This window comes from Phyllobates terribilis, unplaced genomic scaffold (assembly GCF_046119375.1).
Source record: "Phyllobates terribilis strain yellow unplaced genomic scaffold, ASM4611937v1 Scaffold_1__5_contigs__length_1240528914, whole genome shotgun sequence".
NCBI lineage: Eukaryota > Metazoa > Chordata > Amphibia > Anura > Dendrobatidae > Phyllobates > Phyllobates terribilis.
In genome coordinates, this window is record NW_027362761.1 from 700,899,697 (window position 1) to 700,920,668 (window position 20,972).

At 44.2% G+C, this 20,972-nt stretch overlaps 1 protein-coding gene across 3 annotated transcripts in view; it reads right to left on the reverse strand.

Moving 5' to 3' along the window:
- SLC39A3 (solute carrier family 39 member 3) overlaps positions 1-19,095 on the reverse strand; it is a 31,943-nt gene extending 12,848 nt beyond the window's left edge. Inside the window, exon 1 of one of the 3 annotated variants that reach the window (XM_073685625.1) lies at positions 18,970-19,095. The gene's annotated coding sequence lies outside the window, so the exon portion shown is untranslated. Of the gene's footprint in view, positions 1-18,854 lie in introns of all 3 variants that reach the window. The other 2 variants (XM_073685611.1, XM_073685619.1) reach the window with 2 other exon arrangements.
- Between the last annotated feature and the right edge of the window lie 1,877 nt (positions 19,096-20,972).

The window sequence follows — 20,972 nt, forward strand, 5'->3', positions numbered from 1 at the left end:
GTAACTGCGGAGGCCATGTTATTTTACACAGCACTCCATCCCTCTCTCTCTCGGTCAAATAGCCCTCACATAGCCTGAACAGGTGTTTTGGGTCATTGTCTTGTTGCAACACAAGTGATGAACCCACTAAGTGAAAAACAGGAAAAATGGCATGTCATTGCAGAACACTGTGGTAGCCAATAAAGCAAAAAATTATAACGAAGCCAGAATATAAGAGAAAGATCCTGTTTGATACTCCCATCCATATCCTAGAGGGTGGGTGTTTATCCCTTATTCCCGATGTGGAGATGCATGTGCCATTCCCCTGATGACTCAGATTCCTGAAGAAACGCGTCGGGAGGCACAAAGGGTCAGTTCAGGGCTGTGCTAGTTCAATAGGGCCAGCTGTGGACTGTCCTTGTGAGGGCGGGAGTTTTGGGGTCTCAGGGCCAGCTCCAGGATACAGGGACTGGCAGGGACAGTGGATGACGAGAACTCCGTTACTCACAGGGGACATAGAGAGGATACAGAAGACTAAACCACATATGGGTGAGATCCTTCCTTTTTATTCCTCTTGATATTCTAACAGTATCTGTATTTGCATGAGCTTGATCATTCGATAGGCTTATTTGCATTGTGACATTTTTCTATATAGATGTCTTTACCCCATATGTTGTTCTGACCACTGTCAGTAAACGTTCTCCCACAGAGACAGGGGTTTCTTCTTATAATTTTAACTTGAAATATGTTTGTCTGTCCTAAACAATGATTGATTTTTTTAATCATATTTAGTAAAAGTTAAGTTTTAAGTCCACAATTTTGCTGTTTCTGAGAACACTGTGGTAGCCATACTGGGTAACTATGCCTTGAATTTGGAATAAATCACCAACAGTATCACCAGCAAAGCACCACCACATCATATGTCCCCCTCCATGCTTCACTGTGGGCACTACACATAGAAATCCTCTGCATCTCACAAAGACTTGGCGATTGGTAGCAAAAATGTCAAATTTTGATTCATCAGGCCACAGTACAGCTTTCCACTGATCTAACCTCAGCTTCCACTGATCTAACCTCAGCTTCCACTGATCTAACCTCGTGACCCAATATCAACATGGGTTTACGAGGGACCGTTCCTGTCAAACTAATCTGATCAGTTTTTATGAAAAGGTAAGTTCAGGACTGGATCAAGGAAATGCAGTGGATGTTGTGTATATGGACTTTTCCAAAGCTTTTGATACGGTTCCACACAAAAGGTTGATACATAAAATGAGAACAATGGGGATAGGGGAAAATATATGTAAGTGGGTTAAGAACTGGCTCAGTGATAGGAAACAAAGGGTGGTTATTAATGGAGCACACTCAGAATGGGTCTCAGTTAACAATGGCGTACCACAGGGGTCAGTTTTGGGCCCCCTTCTTTTTAACATATTTATTAACCACTTCGCACCAGAGCCTGTTTTTGCCTTCGTGACCGGGCCAATTTTTTCAATTCTGACCACTGTCACTTTATGAAGTAATTACTCTGGAACGCTTCAACGGATTCCCCTGATTCTGAGATTTTTTCGTGACATATTGTACTTCATGATAGTGGTAAAATTTCTTTGATATCACTTCCATTTATTTGTGAAAAAATCGGAAATTTGGCAAAAATTTTGCAATTTTCAAACTTTGAATTTTCATGCCCTTAAATCAGAGAGATATGTCACACAAAATAGTTAATAAATAACATTTCCCACATGTCTACTTTACATCAGCACAATTTTGGAACCAAAATTTTTTTTTGTTAGGAAGCTATAAGGGTTAAAAGTTGACCAGCGATTTCTCATTTTTACAAGAAAATTTACAAAAACATTTTTTTAGGGACCACATCATATTTGAAGTCACTTTGAGGGGTCTTTATGACAGAAAATACCCAAAAGTGACACCATTCTAAAAACTGCACCCCTTAAGGTGCTCAAAACCACATTCAAGAACTTTATTAACCCTTCAGGTGCTTCACAGGGACGCCATGTTGCATTTGGGGAGCCCCTGATGTGCCTAAACAGTGGAAACCCCCCACAAGTGACACCATTTTGGAAACTAGACCCCTTAGGGAACTTATCTAGATGTGTGGTGAGCACCTTGCACCCCCAGCTGCTTCACAGAAGTTTATAATATTGAGCCATAAAAATAAAATTTTCACAGTTTTCCCACAAAAAATGTTTTTCATTCCCTAATTTTGCATTATCATAAGGGTAATAGGATAAATTGCACCATGAAATTTGTTGTACAATTTCTCCTGAGTACACCGATACCCCATATGTGGAGGAAAACCACTGCTTTGGTGTACGGCAGGGTTCGGAAGAGAAAGGTGCGCTATGTTGGCTGGGATAGGCAGCAGACACCATGTCACATTTGAAGAGTCGCTGACATGCCGAAACAGCAGAAACCCCCACAAGTGACCCCATTTTGTAAACTACACCTCTCAAGGAATTCATCTAGGGAAGTAGTGAGTATTTTTTAATTTTTAAATTTATACCATTGGGCAGTGAAAAAAGCATAATTATATTTTTACCACAAAAAAATGTTTTACCCTCAGATTTTACATTTTCACACAGGGCAATGGGTAAAAATGGTGCCGAAATGTGTCACACAATTTCTTCTAAAAGTGGCAATACCCCATATGTGGCTGTATCGTACCACTCAGCCATACGGCGAGATCTGGGGGGGGGACGGAGCGCTATTTGACAATTGGAGAACAAATTATTGTAGAATAGGCATTTGGATTTGGGAGCACAAAATTTTCTGAATTTCTTTTGGGGGGCAAGGGCCATTTCGCTTTTCCAGAGCCTTTCTGCTACCAGTAACTTGGAAGTCCCTTATATTTTTAACAGATGACGGACCTGAGTGGGGACTAGCTTTTTTTGAGGACTGAGTTGAAGCTTTTATTGGGAACATTTTACGTAACATTTATCCGGCACTCTAGGCTGAGCACTTACATCGGGGTTTCCATCTAAATTTCCAAGTGATGTAATTCAGATGAAACCCCTGCCGGATCCATTCACTGTAATGAGGCAGCAGAGTTACTCTGGACTCCGTCTGGCCTCTGTTTAGCGGTGTCCTTTTTTTCAGAAGTGCACAAAACTGTGGCCAACCGCACTTTTATGCACGCCTAAAACAAATGACACCGTGGGATCCCAGGCTAGACGGCGTCCACAGTGGCCTATATCTGCCTCATTACAGGGAATCTCCCGTCATGGGTTCCGGCTGAATCACATATTTCAGAGATTTACACGGAAACTCTGGCGTAAGTGCTCAGCGCAGAGCGCAGGATAAATGTGTGCCGAGCCATACTGCGATCTTTGGGAGACATAATAAACAAATCAGTAGCAGGTGAAGAATTGGTTTTATTTATTTTTTTACGCCGTTCCTAGTGTGATATAACTGATGAGATTACTTTATTCTTCGGGTCGGTGCGATTACAGAGATACCAGATTTATATCGGGTTTTTATGACTGACAGCTGTCACACACTAAGACGCTTTTTTTTTTGCAAAATCTAGTTTTTGCATCGCCATATTTTGAGAGCTATAATTTTTCCATATTTCGGCTGACAGAGTCATGTGACGGCTTGTTTTTTGCGGGACGAGTTGACATTTTTATTGGTACCATTTTTGGGTACGTGACATTTTTTGATCGCTTTCTATTCCGTTTTTTGGGAGGTAAAATTAACAAAAACAAACAATTCAGGAATTGTTTTTTTGAGTTTTTTTTTTATGCCATTCTGTGTGTGGTAAAAGTGATCAGGCAGCGTTATTCTTCAGGTCAGTACGTTTACAGCGATACTACACTTACTGTATTTTTTTTATGTTTTGGCGCTTTTACACAATAAAACAATTTTATAGAAAAAATATTTTTTTGCATTGCTTTATTCTGAGCGCTATAACTTTTTTATTTTTCGGCTGATGGAGCTGTATGGCAGCTTTTTTTTTGCGGAACAAGATGACGTTTTCAGCGGTACCATTTTTATTTCCATTTTGCTTTTTGATCGCATTTTTTTCCACTTTTTGTTTGGCGATATGAGGAAAAAGCATAGTTTTTTGCTTCGTTTTTTATTTATTTTTATTACGGTGTGCACAGAAGGAGTTAATTAGTGTGACAGTTTTACAGCTCGGGTTGTTTCGGACGCGGCAATACCAAATATGTGTACTTTTTTTATTTTTGCATAAATATACAGATTTATCGGTTTAATATTTTATTTATTTTAATTTATTTTGTTTTTGTTTTTTTTTTAACAGTTTCAAAACATTTTTTTTAACTTTTTTTTACATTTTTACTTAGTCCCTGTATGGGACATTAATTTTTATTTTTCTGATCCCTGATCTCATGTAATGTAATAGACATATATTACATTACATGAGATCTTCACTGACTTTCACAGTCAGTCAGAGTCTCCTGCCAGGCTTCAGCTGCAGGCTGAGCCAGGCAGGACACCATATATGGCAGAGCTGGAGGCGGTCATGTGACCTCCAGCTGCCATAGCAACCCAAGGTCCTGGAAGGTATCAGGGGTCGTCGGATCGGTAAGTGGACGACCCCCTCTCCTCCTGCTGTCTTCTATATGCCGCGATCACTATAGATCGCGGCATATAGAAGACAGCAAAGGGTTAACATCACTGGGACCTGATCCAATCAGGTCCCGATGATGTTCCCTGTCAGAGCTATCGCTCTGCACCGCTCCTGCAGCGCTTGCTGGACCCTGGGGGTCCTGAGCGCTGCGGGACCACCCACCATTTTTAAACGTCCGCGCTGCACAGAGCCCAGGCAGCGCGGACGTTTATCTACAGTGGGCGGTCGGGAAGCGGTTAATGACCTTGTAGGGGGCATACAGAGTAGTATTTCAATATTTGCAGATGACACTAAACTCTGCAGGTTAATCAATACAGAGGAGGACAATTTTATATTACAGGAGGATCTATGTAAACTAGAAGCTTGGGCTGATAAATCGCAAATGAGCTTTAATGGGGATAAATGTAAGGTAATGCACTTGGGCAGAGGAAATAAAATGTATAATTAATTGTAAAACACTGGGCAAAACTAACTGAAAAAGACCTGGGTGTATTGGTGGACGACAAGCTCACGTTTGGTGGCCAGTGTCAGGCAGCTGCTGCAAAGGCAAATAAAATAATGGGAGGCATTAAAAGAGGCATAGATGCTCATGAGGAGAACATAATTTTACCTCTATACAAGTCATTAGTGCGACCACACTTAGAATACTGTGTACAGTTCTGGTCTCCGGTGTATAAGAAAGACATAGCTGAACTAGACCGGGTACAGAGAAGAGCGACCAAAGTTATTAGAGGACTGGGGGGTCTGCAATATCAAGACAGGTTATTACACTTGGGGTTATTTAGTTTGGAAAAACGAAGGCTTAGGAGTGATCTTATTACTATGTACAAATATACAACCCCTGGCAAAAATTATGGAATCACCGGGCTCGGAGCATGTTCATTCAGTTGTTTAATGTTGTTGAAAAAAAAGCAGATCACAGACATGGCACAAAACTAAAGTCATTTCAAATGGCAACTTTAGGGCTTTAAGAAACACTAAAAGAAATCAAGATTAAAAATGTGGTACTCAGTCAGGGTATTTTTTTGCAGACCAAGCAGACGGAAAAAATTATGGAATCACTAAATTCTGAGGAAAAAAATATGGAATCATGAAAAACAAACACACAAAAGAACACTCCAATACATCACTAGTATTTTGTTGCACCACCTCTGGCTTTAATAACAGCTTGCAGTCTCTGAGGCATGGACTTAATGAGTGACAAACATTACTCTTCATCAATCTGGCTCCAACTTTCTCTGATTGCTGTTGCCAGATCAGCTTTGCAGGTTGGAGCCTTGTCATGGACCATTTTCTTCAACTTCCACCAAAGAATTTCAATTGGATTGAGATCCGGACTATTTGCAGGCCATGACATTGACCTTATGTGTCTTCTTTCAAGGAATGTTTTCACAGTTTTTGCTCTATGGCAGGATGCATTATCATCTTGAAAAATTATGTCATCATCCCCAAACATCCTTTCAATTGATGGGATAAGAAAACTGTCCAAAATATCAATGTAAGCTTGGGCATTTATTGAAGATGTAATGACAGCCATATCCCCAGTGCCTTTACCTGACATGCAGCCCCATATCATCAATGACTGTGGAAATTTGCATGTTCTCTTCATGCAGTCATCTTTATAAATCTCATTGGAACGGCACCAAACAAAACTTCCAGCATCATCACCTTGCCCAATGCAGATTCGCGATTCATCACTGAATATGACTTTCATCCAGTCATCCACAGTCCACGATTGCTTTTCCTTAGCCCATTGTAACCTTGTTTTTTTCTGTTTAGGTGTTAATGATGGCTTTTGTTTAGCTTTTCTGTATGTAAGTCCCATTTCCTTTAGGCGGTTTCTTACAGTTCGGTCACAGACATTGACACCAGTTTCCTCCCATTCGTTCCTCATTTGCTTTGTTGTGCGTTTCCTGTTTTGGAGACATATTGCTTTAAGTTTCCGGTCTTGACGCTTTGATGTCTTCCTTGGTCTACGAGTATGTTTGCCTTTAACAACCTTCCCATGTTGTTTGTATTTGGTCCAGATATTACAGTTCACAGTTGACTGTGAACAACCAGCATCTTTTGCAACATAGCGTGATGATTTACCTTCTTTTAAGACTTTGATAATCCTCTCCTTTGTTTCAATTGACATCTCTCGTGTTGGAGCCATGATTCATGTCAGTCCACTTGGTGCAACAGCTCTCCAAGGTGTGATCACTCCTTTTTAGATGCAGACTAACGAGCAGATCTAATTTGATGTAGGTGTTAGTTTTGGAAATGAAAATTTACAGGGTGATTCCATAATTTTTTCCTCAGAATTGAATGATTCCATAATTTTTTCCCTCTGATTGGTCTGAAAAAAAATACCCTTACTGAGTACCACATTTTTTTCTTGATTTCTTTTAGTGTTTCTTAAAGCCATAAAGTTGCCATTTGAAATGACTTTAGTTTTGTGCCACATATGTGATCTGCTTTTTTTCAACAATATTAAACAACTGAATGTACATCCTCCGCGCCCGGTGATTCCATAATTTTTGCCAGGGGTTGTATGAGGGGAAAGTACAAAGACCTTTCTACTGGTGTTTTTACTCTGAGGCCTGAGACGGGGACAAAGGGGCATCTTCTACGTCTGGAGGAAAGAAGGTTTAATCATAATCACAGACGCGGATTCTTTACTGTAAGAGCAGTGAGACTATGGAACTCTCTGCTGCATGACGTTGTAATGAGTGATTCACTACTAAAATTTAAGAAGGGCATGGATGCCTTTCTTGAAAAGTATAATAATACAGGTTATATATACTAGATTCCTTGACAGGGCGTTGATCCAGGGAACTAGTCTGATTGCCGTATGGAGTCAGGAAGGAATTTTTTCCCAATGTGGAGTTTAGTGTTTGCCACATGGTTTTTTTTGCCTTCCTCTGGATCAACATGTTAGGCTATGGGTTGAACTAGATGGACTTAGTCTTCCTTCAACCTTAAAAACTATGTTACTATGTTAATGTGCAGTCATGATATTGCTTGGCCTAGACAAGTCTCTTGCTTACTGTGATTGATAGTGGCTTCTTTAGAGCAATTCGACCAAAAAGGCCTGCCTTTCGCCTTCTCCTCTGGACAGTTGATGTTCAGATGTATTTGCTACTTGAAATCTGTGCATCATTTATGAGGGCTGATATCTCATAGCGATTGATGGTTTTAATGACTGCACTTGAGGACACCTTCAAGGTTCTAGCAATTTTCTGAATTAACTGACATTCATGTATTATAGTAATCATGGACTGTCACTTCTCTTCACTTGGTCAGGGACGAATCTAGGCTTTCCAGCACTCGTGGCAAAAATTCAGTTTGGCGCCCCCTCCTATACACAGCTTAAGCGGTTTGAAAAGTCGCAAGTGAATGCTCATATGCAATTTCCACACTTAGGCAGTGTGCCCACTATGCGTTTTTAAGTGTTTCCGCAGCGGCAATTCCACTGCAGAAACACTTAAAAAACGCTTGGTAGAAGGTCTGCCATGTTCCCCAATGATAATCCGCATGTGCTTTGCACATGCTGCGGAAATTTCCGCTGCGGATTATCATTGCGGAAATATCCACAGCACTACCAATTATTTTGCGTATTCGCGGCGTTTTCGCCGTCATTGACTTGCATTGAATCGCATAATATCCGCATCACTACATGTGCACATGCGAATACTAAGCGATTCAATTTGCGGATGGTACCCGGGTTTAGAGAAGAGGAGTCTCTCCTCCAGACCCGGGTACCATAGTACCTGTAAAAAAAAAAAAAAAATTAAAATAAAAAATATACATTATACTTACCTTCTGATGGCCCCCGGTCTCCTCAGAGATTCGTCCTGGCTTCCCGGCAGCTCGCGATGGTCTAAAAGGACCTTCCATGATGTAATTTAGTCATGTGACGGGTCACGCGACTGCTGACGTCAGCGGACGCGTGACCCGTCACATGACTAAATGACGTCATGGAAGGTCCTTTTAGACCACCGCGAGACACCGGGGAGACCGGACGCATCGGATAAGGACACCAGGGGCCATCAGAAGGTAAGTGTAATATTTATTTTTTACCACTCTTTTACGGTCACACTATATATATATGCCGGTTGCATGGATTTATATAGTGTGATCAAGTGATGCTAAAATCGCTTGGAAAGTGCTTGAAAATCCGCATGCGGAAATGCATGTGAAAAACGCTTCACTTACGCATGGCAGGAAAAGCGCATGTAAAATCCGCATGCGTTTTTTCTGCCAAGGAGATGCTTAGGAAAAATCCGGAGCATTTCTGCATTGTGGGCACATAGCCTTACAGTCACATGTCAACTAGCTGCTCTTCCCGAATCTCTAAGGCTGGGTGCCCACGTAGCGTTTTTCAAGCGTTTATGCTGCGGAATTTCCGCAGCGGAAACGCTTGTGAAACGCTAGGTAATCCGCACCCCATGGTCCCCAAGGGGATTCCGCATGTTCTATGCACATGCTGCGGATTTTTCCGCAGCGTTTATGCTGCGTACAAAAATCCGCAGCATGTCATTTAATTTTGCGGAAGCGCAGCGGAACTCCCGCCATTGACTTGCATTGAGACGCATAGAAACCGCGACTGTACATTTTTACAAGCGGCTTCTATGCGTCTCTATGTGCGGATGGTACCCAGTTCTGGAGGAGAGGAGACTCTCATCCAGACCTGGGTACCATTGTACCTGTAAAAAAAGAATAAAATAACAAATAAAGTTTATATTCACCTGTCCGGCGGCTTCTCTCTGAATGCCGGCATCGCTTGAGGACCTGCGGTGACGTCACAGTCATGTGACCGCAGGCCCTTCACCGCTCTGTCTTGCGATATGCCGGCAGCCGGGAACCAGACAGGAACGAGCGCTGCAGCCACGCCGGGGCCTCGGGGGTGAGTATAGCTTTATTAGTTTTAATTTTTACGGTTCACACTGTATAAATCCATGCTGTTTGCATGGATTTATACAGTGTGACCTAGTTGTCAAGCACTTTCCAAGTGATGCTATCGCCTGGAAAGCGCTTGTCAATCTGCATGCGGAAACGCATGTGAATCCGCATGTATTCTGCAGGAAAAACGCATGCACAATCTGCATGCGTTTTTTCTGCCAGGGAGATGCAGAAATTTTCTGCTTCATTTCTGCATCGTGGGCACATAGCCTAAATGTTCAGTGATGAACTTATAACCCCTGCTCCACTGAGAGAAGCAGGAAGAGGAGCTTGGAAGCATGTAACTAAGTATGAAAATCGACCACTGGATCTGGCAAGCAGAACCAAATCTTGACAGTGAGTATAATATTATTGGCTTGCTATTGTGCTTATTTTATAATTAATGCTCCCAACGTAAATATAGATATAATAATCCTTAACTTGTCAGATGGCACAATATTTAATTAACATAGCCATGTGTCCTGTTATCTGACAAGTTATGGATTGCTACATGTGTACAGGATCAGAACCAATAACAATAGAGGAATCACCAGAACCACCATCAATACAGAACTACAGCATCACAGCCAACATCTGTAAAGAAATAAATCACCAGAGCCACCAACAGTACAGAAATGCAGCACCAAAACCACCAACAGATTAGGAATACATTGCCAGGACCACCATCAGTACATGAATACAGCAGCAGCTTACTACAGTGATCAATTGTAAAGTCAGATCAGCCCCATATACAATTGTATCACATGAACCTACAACTCTCAGTTTGTCCTTAACAATGGAAAGGAGATACTGTGAGTTGTTGTTACCAGCCATCATCAGACTGCGAACCATGCAGGAACCACAGCATAAATAAATATTTACATCCAGGTGCCTTATAGGTGACATCTTCTCATCTTATATTCTCTTTCTTCCACATCTTGTGCCCTGATGAATTTTACCATCCACAGCTTGTCTCTGCAGACTTCTATCTTCTCTGGCCTTCTGCAGTACATCTCAACACAGTGCCCATAAAAATAAGTGTCATTATAATGCCAATGAATATAAATATGAGCCCTACGCTGTGCTCCTTGTACAAAATATGACCCCCCCACACTATCGCTCTTATGGTATATGGCCTCCAGACTGTCCTCTCCTTTCCACACTGGAACCCCTTTTCACAATATCCCCTCACACTGTGCCCCACTATATTGCCCAGTCTCTATAATGTGCCTTTTCCTCACACTCCCCCTACGCAGTGTCCACTTTCTATACTGCCCCCCCACAGTACCCAGTCTCTATACTGTGTCCCTGCACACTTTTCTCCCCCATATGGTCTCCTCACACACTCCCAAGCCAGACCCCGTCCGCACCGGCTCCTCACACACTCCCAAGCCAGGCCCCGTCCGAACCGGCTCCTCACACACTCCCAAGCCAGGCCCCGTCCGCACCGGCTCCTCACACACTCTCAAGCCAGACCCCGTCTGCACCGGCTCCTCACACACTCCCAAGCCAGACCCCGTCCGCACCGGCTCCTCACACACTCCCAAGCCAGACCCCGTCCGCACCGGCTCCTCACACACTCCCAAGCTAGGCCCCGTCCGCACCGGCTCCTCACACACTACCAAGCTAGGCCCCGTCCGCACCGGCTCCTCACACACTCCCAAGCCAGGCCCCGTCCGCACCGGCTCCTCACACACTCCCAGCTCGCCCTGCCCGCACCGGCTCCTCACACATTCCCAGCTCACCTCGCCCGCACCGTCTCCTCACACATTCCCAGCTCATCCCGCCTGCACCGTCTCCTCACAAAGACGAGGAAATTGGATACTAATTGCTGGGAGGAAGCAATTTAAACCTTCTATGAGCTGGTTGTTAGTTGGACAGCCGGCTCTGAGAACGGCCAAATCCACTCCAGTGAGCAACAAAATGTGGCCACCTGGGACCACTGCATCAGGCAGCCCAACGATAACCCCCTTCCCTAGATACGCCCGTGGCTTAGTTAAGGGTTTATTGCAATTTTCTTGCTTACAACAGTCATGGAACAGGATTCAGTACAGTATAGAGCTGGGTTCCAACTCAGCATCTGCAAAAACATACCTATAGACCAGCGATTCCACAAATAAACCCTAGACAAAGCATACCTGCATATTGGAAGCCAGTCCAGGTGACTACCTAATGAAGCTGCTTGAGAAAATGCCAAGGGTGTGTAAATTTGTCAGAGTAAAAAAGGGGCTTTTTGAAGAACCTAAGGTTTAACACATATTCTGGTTTGTTTCACACATGTATAGAGAGGAGCGGCAGTAACAGCACCTCTGGCACCGACAGCCAGATCTAATGATGAGCCCGCTGTCAGTCATAGCTGGGGTTACAGCCGCCGCTCTCTAAACACAGAGTAGTGATTGAAACCGCGTCTCTGACTGAATGATGCCAGGGGAATAAAGAGGGTCTAAGGGCGTGAGCTGGGCTGGTTCAGAATGCTATTGACCTGCAGATTTACCCCATATTAGCAGGTTAATACATTTTTTCACATGACCGGTTCCCTTTAAAAACTAGACCAGTGTTTTTTATTTTATTTTATTTCAGCGCTTGAGTGGTGCCATTAACCCTTTTACCCCCAAGGTGATTTGCACCTTAATGACCAGGCCAATTTTTACAATTCTGACCACTGTCACTTTATGAGGTAATAACTCTGGAACGCTTCAACGGATCCCACTGATTCTGTTTTTTCGTGACATATTGTACTTCATGATTGTGGTAAAATTTCTTCGATATCACTTGCGTTTATTTGTGGAAAAAACGGAAATTTGGTGAAAATTTTTACAATTTTGTAATTTTCAAAATTTTAATTTTTATCCCCTTAAATCAGAGCGATATGTCACACAAAAGAGTTATTAAATAACATTTCCCACATGTCTACTTTACATCAGCACAATTTTGGAACCAAAATGTTTTTTTGTGTTTTTTATTAGGGAGCTATAAGGGTTAAAAGCTGACCAGCGATTTCTCATTTTTCCAACAAAATTTTCAAAACCATTTTTTTTTTTTAGGGACCACATCACATTTGAAGTCACTTTGAGGGGTCTACATGACAGAATATACTCAAAAGTGACACCATTCTAAAAACTGCACCCCTCAAGGTGCTCAAAACCACATTCAAGAACTTTATTAACCCTTCAGGTGCTTCACAGGAATTTGTGGAATGTGGAAGAAAAAAATTAACAGTTAACTTTTTTCACAAAAATGTTACTTTAGACCCAATTTTTTTTATTTTCGCAGGGGGTAACAGGAAAAAAATGGACCCCAAAATTTGTTGTGCAATTTCCCCTGAGCACGAGATACCCCATATGTGAGGGAAAACCACTGTTTGGGCACACGGCAGGGCTCGGAAGGGAAGGAGCGCCATTTGACTTTTTGAATGTAAAATTTGCTTGAATAATTAGCGAACGCCATGTTGCGTTTGGAGAGCCCCTGATGTGCCTAAACAGTGGAAACCCCCTACAAGTGACACCATCTTGGAAACTAGAACCCTCAGGGAGTTTATAACATTTAGGCGTAAAAATAAAATTTTCACATTTTTCCCACAAAAATGTTTTTCAGCCTCCAATTTTGCATTTTCATAAGGGTAACAGGAGAAATTGCACCATGCAGTTTGTTGTGCAATTTCTCCTGAGTACGCCGATACCCCATATGTGGGGAAAATACAGTGTTTGGGCGCACGGCAGAGTTCAGAAGGGAAGGAGCACTGCATGACTTTTTGAACGCAAAATTGGATGGAATTGAGAGCAGAAGCCATGTTGCGTTTTGGAGAGCCCCTGATGTGCCTAAATAGTGGAAACCCCCCACAAGTGACCTCATTGTGGAAACTACACCCCTCAAGGATTTTATCAAGGGGTATAGTGAACATTTTGAACCCAGAGGTACGACACAGAATTTGATAACATTAGGTCATCATATTGAATAAGTTGTCATTAGTCTTGAGCGCAAGTGCTCGCTACTTGAGTTTGCATTGGGTACTCAGGTATGCACCATGTATCTCGCGTGCTCGAGTGACATGCTCGTGTCCCCGCCCGCAAGTTTCATGGTTATTAGACACCCAAAAAAAACATGCGGGGATCGCTCGTGCATGGCAGGCAATCCCTGGGAGGTTTTTTGGCCGCGAAGCATATGGGGCGGGGACTCGAGCATCTCACTTGAGCACCCACGATACTCAGTGCATACCCGAGTACCCGATGCAAACTCAAGCAGCGAGCACTTGCACTCAACACTAGTCGCCATATCGTCATTTTTATTTTTTTTTTACTTTTGAAAAAAATTCCAACCCTAACGCTAGCCCAACCCTAGAGTTTATTTTTTACGCCATTCCTCGTGAGGTATAAGTGATTAGACGACTTTATTCTTCGGGTCGATTTTATGATTGACAGCTGTCACACACTAAAGGATGCATTTTTTGTAAAATCTAGTTTTTGCATCGCCATATTTTAAGAGCTATAATTTCTCCATATTTTGGCCGACAGTCATGTGACGGTTTGTTTTTTGCTGAATGAGTTGACTTTTTATTGGTGCCATTTTCAGGCACGTGACATTTTTTGATCGCTTTCTATTCCGATTTTTGGGAGGCAGAATAAACAAAATCCAACAATTCAGGAATTTTTTTTTTTTATGCTATTCCGTGTGTGGTAAAATTGATAAGGCAGCTTTATTCTTTGGGTCAGTAGGTTTACAGCGGTACCACATTTATATAGTTTTTCTATGTTTTGGCGCTTTTATGCAATAAAAGCTATTTTATAGAAAAAAAAAATTTTTTTGCATCGCTTTATTCTGAGAGCTATAACTTTTATTTTTCGGCTGATGTAGCTGTATGGCGGTTTGTTTTTTGCGGGACAAGATGATGTTTTCAGCAGTACCATTTTTATTTATATTAGTCTTTTTGATCGCGTGTTATTCCATTTTTTGTTTGGCGGTATGGTGATAAAGCATTGTTTTTTGCTTCGTTTTTTATTTTATTTTATTTTTTTTTTACAGTGTTCACTAAAGGTGTTAACTAGTGGGACAGTTTTATAGGTCAGGCCGTTCCGGACGCGGCGATACCAAATATGTGTACTTTTATTGTGTTTTTTTTCTCTCATAATAATATTTATTGATGGGTACATTATATCTTTTTTTTTTCATTTTTTTACACTTTTTTTTTACTTTTATTCTTTGTCCCACTATGGGACTTTCACTTTTTTCACTCTTATCGCCTGTATAGCATAGGGATGGAGCACCATCCCTGTGCTATACAGGCTGTCAGCGCTGCAAATGTATAAGATACTTTGGTCATGCACTGCGCATGACCAAAATATCTTCCTGCTGTCTGGTGACGACATCGGGTCGTCATGGCAACATCCGGGAAGCCGCGGCAGACAGCGTTGGACGCCGGCAGGAGAGGTGAGTATCACGATCACCTCCCCTTGCCACCGCAATGCTGCGATCGACTTCGATAACAGCATTTTGGGGGTTAATGTGCTGGGAGCGGTGCGGGACCGCTTCCAGCACATAGCACCGGGTGTCAGCTGTGACAATCAGCTGACACCCAGCGGCGATCATGCCCGCACAGCCTGTGGGTCGCCGATGGGTTGGCATGACAACCTGGGGTCTGCAGAAGACCCCTGTGATTGTAACTGCCGATCTGCTATGAGCGTCGCTCAGTGGTCGGCGTTCATAGCAGATGAGCACTTTTGTTACACATAGAAGGGCTTCGCTGTGTGTAACACAGGCGATCGGAAGATGGCAGCTTCAAGTCTCCTATGGAGACTATTAAAGCTTGTAAAAAGTAGAAAAAAAAAGTTTTTTTAAAAAAAAATATAAAAGTTCAAATCACCCCCCTTTCGTCACATTCAAGATAAAACAATAAAAAAAAATATATATATATACACATATTTGGTATTGTCGCATTCAGAATCGCCTGAGCTATAAAAAAAAAAAAAAGAATTAATCCAATCGGTAAACAACGTACAAAGAAAAAAAAAAAAAACGCCAGCATTACATCTTTTTTGGTCTCTGCAACATTGCAATAAAATGCAATAACGGACGATCAAAATATCGTATCTACACCAAAATGGTATCAATAGAAACGCCAGCTCGGCGCGCAAAAAATAAGCCCTCACCCGGCCCCAGATCAAGAAAAATGGAGACACTACGAGTCTCGGAAAATGGTAACTTTGTTTAAAAAGAAAAGTTTGGATTTTTTTTTCACCACTTAACCACTTTCTGACGTGGAGTGTAATAGTACGTGACATGGAGATATTAAGAAAATATTAACAATTTCTCCCAAACCCATCATTCTCCTCCCCTATAGTATTTGTCACAAGAGAAGAGATGACAATCTAAAGAGCGATCTCTCTGCAAATTATCACCCACAGCAGAAATAGCTTAATCAAATGCTGGCACAAGACAGGTGCTACCAGTCCAATTAAAATGCAAAGTGTATTTCCCCCTGGCAGAAGCAGGGGATAATTAGACACAGACCTGCGACAATTTACATCTAGCTGTTGAGGCTTGATTCCCAGGACATCAAAGGGAATTTTACCGAAGCCCCAATCTGGCTGGCACCGATACGAAATATGGACTATCTCAAGTTCCATAATTCTGATAATAATGGGACCCATATTTTTAGTGACAGTGTCAGCTAGGGAACAATATGGATATTTTCCCGTCAATGTAAGCCCCTCCGGGGGGGGCTGTGGCACAAAAGTACCAGAATAACGGATCGCAACAATTCCATGTGTAGTCTCTACGGAAAAGTAAATTCATAATAAAAAATATGGTATCACGTTCGGGCTTCTGCGTTCAACCAGAACGTTCCTCGGCATAAAAGATCCAACTGAAGACTGATCCATATTCATTGTCAGGAGTATATATTTATTATAGCAACGGATTCTATTTGAGAACGGTCAAATCTGGAGTGTCTCCCCTCCCCTCCCTTGTCCCTGCGAACTGTATAAAGTAAGTTTCTTCTTTAATCCTGTTTATTTTGTGTACCTGTATATTCTGTATTGAATTGTCCCCTTTGTAAAATCTTTGTATATTTTTCATAACACTGCCTCCCTTTTGGATTAAATATTAAATGTAATAGTCCTGTTTCTTTTGCTCTGTAATCGTTCCCTCCCCAAAAGCCATAAACACTACCAGAACGCAGGCGTCCGGCCTGTCCTGTATTATATTTCAAACTCAGCCGGTGGTGGCAGCGAATAATAATAATTGGGCTATTGTGAAGCTGAAGGTGACCGTAAGGGGCCTATACACATATTTCATGCGTTGGAATCCGGAGGTGTGACGCCATACGCTCACAGGAAGCTTGACGATACCTACATAGTGATTAGTCGGGATCGTGTGCTTGCGAATCCCTGACGAAATCCTGACAGAGTGACGGCAGAGGTGAGATATTGTGTGATCTCCCCGGTGTCGTCCCTGTAGAACCCTGACAGTACGCCCCACGTCAGATCCCCCCATTTGGTGCAGGCTCCAGCGCTGAGCCCGCACCTCTCAGGGCACATGTCAGCTGATCTATACAACTGACATGTGCCCGCAACAGCCGTGGGTGGAATCGCGATACACCCGAGGCTGTTAACCAGTTAAATACCGTTGTCAAACTCTGACAGCGGCATTTAACGCGTGCTTCCGGGAAGTGTGTCATTGGCCCGCCCATCTGCGACCCCGTCACATGATCTTGGGTTGCCAATGGGTTGGCATGACAAATGGGGGTCTGCAGGAGACCCCTGTGGTTGTCACTGCCAGATTGCTACGAGTACCACCCAGCGGTCGGTGCTCATAGCAAGTGAGCAAATCTACTACACACAAGCGATCTGATCATCGCCTGTATGCAACAGAGCCGATCAGGCAAGTGCTGCTTCTAGTCTCCCATGACTACTGAAGCAAGCAAAATGTGTAAAAAAAATGTTTTTAAAAATATAAGTTTTTAAATCATCTCCCTTTCACCCCATTCAAAATAAAATAGTAAAAAAATTTAAAAAAAACATACACATTTGGTATCGCCGCATTCAGAATTGCCCGATCTATCAATATAAAAAAAGAATTAATTCGATCAGTAAACAGCGTAACGAGAAAAAAATTCTAAACGCCAGAATTACATTTTTTTTTGTCACCGTAACATTGCAGTAAAATGCGATAAAGGGCGATCAAAACATCGTATCTATCCCAAAATGTATCAATAAAAACGTCATCCTGGTGCGCAAAAATTAAGCCCTCACCCGACCGCAGATCAAGAAAAATGGAGAGCCTATGGGTCTCGGAAAATGGCGACACAAGCAAATTTTCCCCCAAAAAATGTCACCACTTAAATACAAAAAAGAACTATACATGTTTGGTATCTGTGTACTCGTAATGACCTAAATCATACTGCCAGGTCTGTTTTTCCATACAGCGAACATGGAAAATATAAAAAAACAAAAACACAATCATGTAATTGCACTTTGCAATTTTACCACACTAGGAATTTTTTCCATGCATACCAGTGCATCACATGATAAAATCAATGGCGTCATTCAAAAGTACAACACATCCCGCAAAAAAAAAGCCCTCATACGGCTTTAGGAACGGAAAACTAAAAAGTTATGGCTCTGGGAAGAAGGGGAGGGAAAAATGAAAACATAAGAAATAGAAAGTCGCCTGGGGGTGAAGGAGTTAATCAGACACATGGCCATCCAGGCCTGCATGGAGCGGTTCAGTCTATGGGGATGGCATTTGGCTGATGGCCAGCAGTGTCACAGGCTTAGGCTATGTTCACACATCATGGGGTTTTTTGCGTTCATTTTCTGCAGCAAAACCTGATCTCCCGCCAGGAGGTTGTTCAGGAGTTTTGCAGGTGCCTTTTTTAAAACGTTCTTCTGTCTCTGTAACTCATGTACATAACGTTCAGTGGAAGAAGAAACACACACTCATTCTGGTTAAAGTCTTGATTTATTTTACTTCTATAGCTCCATTAATTCCACAGCACTTTAAAGACAATATCACAATCTAAACAAAAACCACTGAAAAAAGGTACCTGCGTTTTTTTCACCACCCATTACTTCCTATGGGTGAAAAAACGCTGTAAAAACGCTGAAAGAAGTGACATTCTGTATTTTCCAAAAACCCAACCAAGGCACAAAATACATAGCAAAATAAACAAGATGTGTGAACACAGCCTTAGGATGGAGACGCACCATGTCACGCAGCATGACTTGTATTCCGGCAGTGGTGTCATTCTCCAGACACCCATTAAGCACCATGGAAACAATACAGCCACTGCCATGATAGCCGCCATCCCCCCATGTACTGGAAGGGACCTCACAACATAATACCGTACCCTGGTACCCCCTGTCACCTGTGATAATGGCGACCCTTATCGCTGCAGGTGACATTTCTCCTATCCGGTAACATGGCGACTACAACCAGCAGCTCCAATGTTTCCAGGAACCAACCTCCGCCGCGGGACACGCCCCCTAACCGTCTCTCCTCACCGATTGGCTGCACGTGATGTAATACGTTTTGTGTATGAGCAGTCAGAGGCGCTTGTCATTGGACGCGGGTATGGAAGCGTCTAGAATGGAGTTACTCCTGTGAGGGCATGATGTCACGGGAAGGGGCGGGGCCTCACCACGCATGATGTCACGGGAAGGGGCGGGGCCTCACCACCCGGGAAGGGGCGGGGCCTCACCACCCTCCCCCTCCCACTGCTCCAATCAGTGCACTGGAGAGCAGTCCCGATACTAGGAAGCAGCGTTGTGCTGGGGCTGCTGGAGATGAGGCACGTGTGCAGGAGACTCTGAGGCTGCTGGACATGAGGCAGGTGTGCAGGAGACTCTGAGGCTGCTGGACATGAGGCACCTGTGCAGGAGACTCTGAGGCTGCTGGACATGAGGCAGGTGTGCAGGAGACTCTGAGGCTGCTGGACATGAGGCACCTGTGCAGGAGACTCTGAGGCTGCTGGACATGAGGCAGGTGTGCAGGAGACTCTGAGGCTTCTGGACATGAGGCAGGTGTGGAGGAGACTCTGAGGCTGCTGGACATGAGGCAGGTGTGCAGGAGACTCTGAGGCTGCTGGACATGAGGCAGGTGTGCAGGCGACTGAGGCTGCTGGACATGAGGCATTTGTGCAGACGACTGAGGCTGCTGGACATGAGGCACGTGTGCAGGAGACTCTGAGGCTGCTGGACATGAGGCACCTGTGCAGGAGACTCTGAGGCTGCTGGACATGAGGCAGGTGTGCAGGAGACTCTGAGGCTGCTGGACATGAGGCACCTGTGCAGGAGACTCTGAGGCTGCTGGACATGAGGCAGGTGTGCAGGAGACTCTGAGGCTTCTGGACATGAGGCAGGTGTGGAGGAGACTCTGAGGCTGCTGGACATGAGGCAGGTGTGCAGGAGACTCTGAGGCTGCTGGACATGAGGCAGGTGTGCAGGCGACTGAGGCTGCTGGACATGAGGCATTTGTGCAGACGACTGAGGCTGCTGGACATGAGGCACGTGTGGAGGAGACTCTGAGGCTGCTGGACATGAGGCACGTGTGGAGGAGACTCTGAAGCTGCTGGACATGAGGCACCTGTGCAGGAGACTCTGAGGCTGCTGGACATGAGGCACCTGTGCAGGAGACTCTGAGGCTGCTGGACATGAGGCACCTGTGCAGGAGACTCTGAGGCTGCTGGATATGAGGCACCTGTGCAGGAGACTCTGAGGCTGCTGGACATGAGGCACCTGTGCAGGAGACTCTGAGGCTGCTGGACATGAGGCACCTGTGCAGGAGACTCTGAGGCTGCTGGACATGAGGCACCTGTGCAGGAGACTCTGAGGCTGCTGGACATGAGGCACCTGTGCAGGAGACTCTGAGGCTGCTGGACATGAGGCACCTGTGCAGGAGACTCTGAGGCTGCTGGACATGAGGCACCTGTGCAGGAGACTCTGAGGCTGCTGGACATGAGGCACCTGTGCAGGAGACTCTGAGGCTGCTGGACATGAGGCACCTGTGCAGGAGACTCTGAGGCTGCTGGACATGAGGCACCTGTGCAGGAGACTCTGAGGCTGCTGGACATGAGGCACCTGTGCAGGAGACTCTGAGGCTGCTGGACATGAGGCACCTGTGCAGGAGACTCTGAGGCTGCTGGACATGAGGCACCTGTGCAGGAGACTCTGAGGCTGCTGGACATGAGGCACCTGTGCAGGAGACTCTGAGGCTGCTGGACATGAGGCACCTGTGCAGGAGACTATGAGGCACCTGTGCAGGAGACTCTGAGGCTGCTGGACATGAGGCACGTGTGGAGGAGACTCTGAGGCTGCTGGACATGAGGCAGGTGTGCAGGAGACTCTGAGGCTGCTGGAGATGAGGCACGTGTGCAGGAGACTCAGGCTGCTGGAGATGAGGCAGGTGTGCAGGAGACTCAGGCTGCTGGAGATGAGGCACCTGTGCAGGAGACTCAGGCTGCTGGACA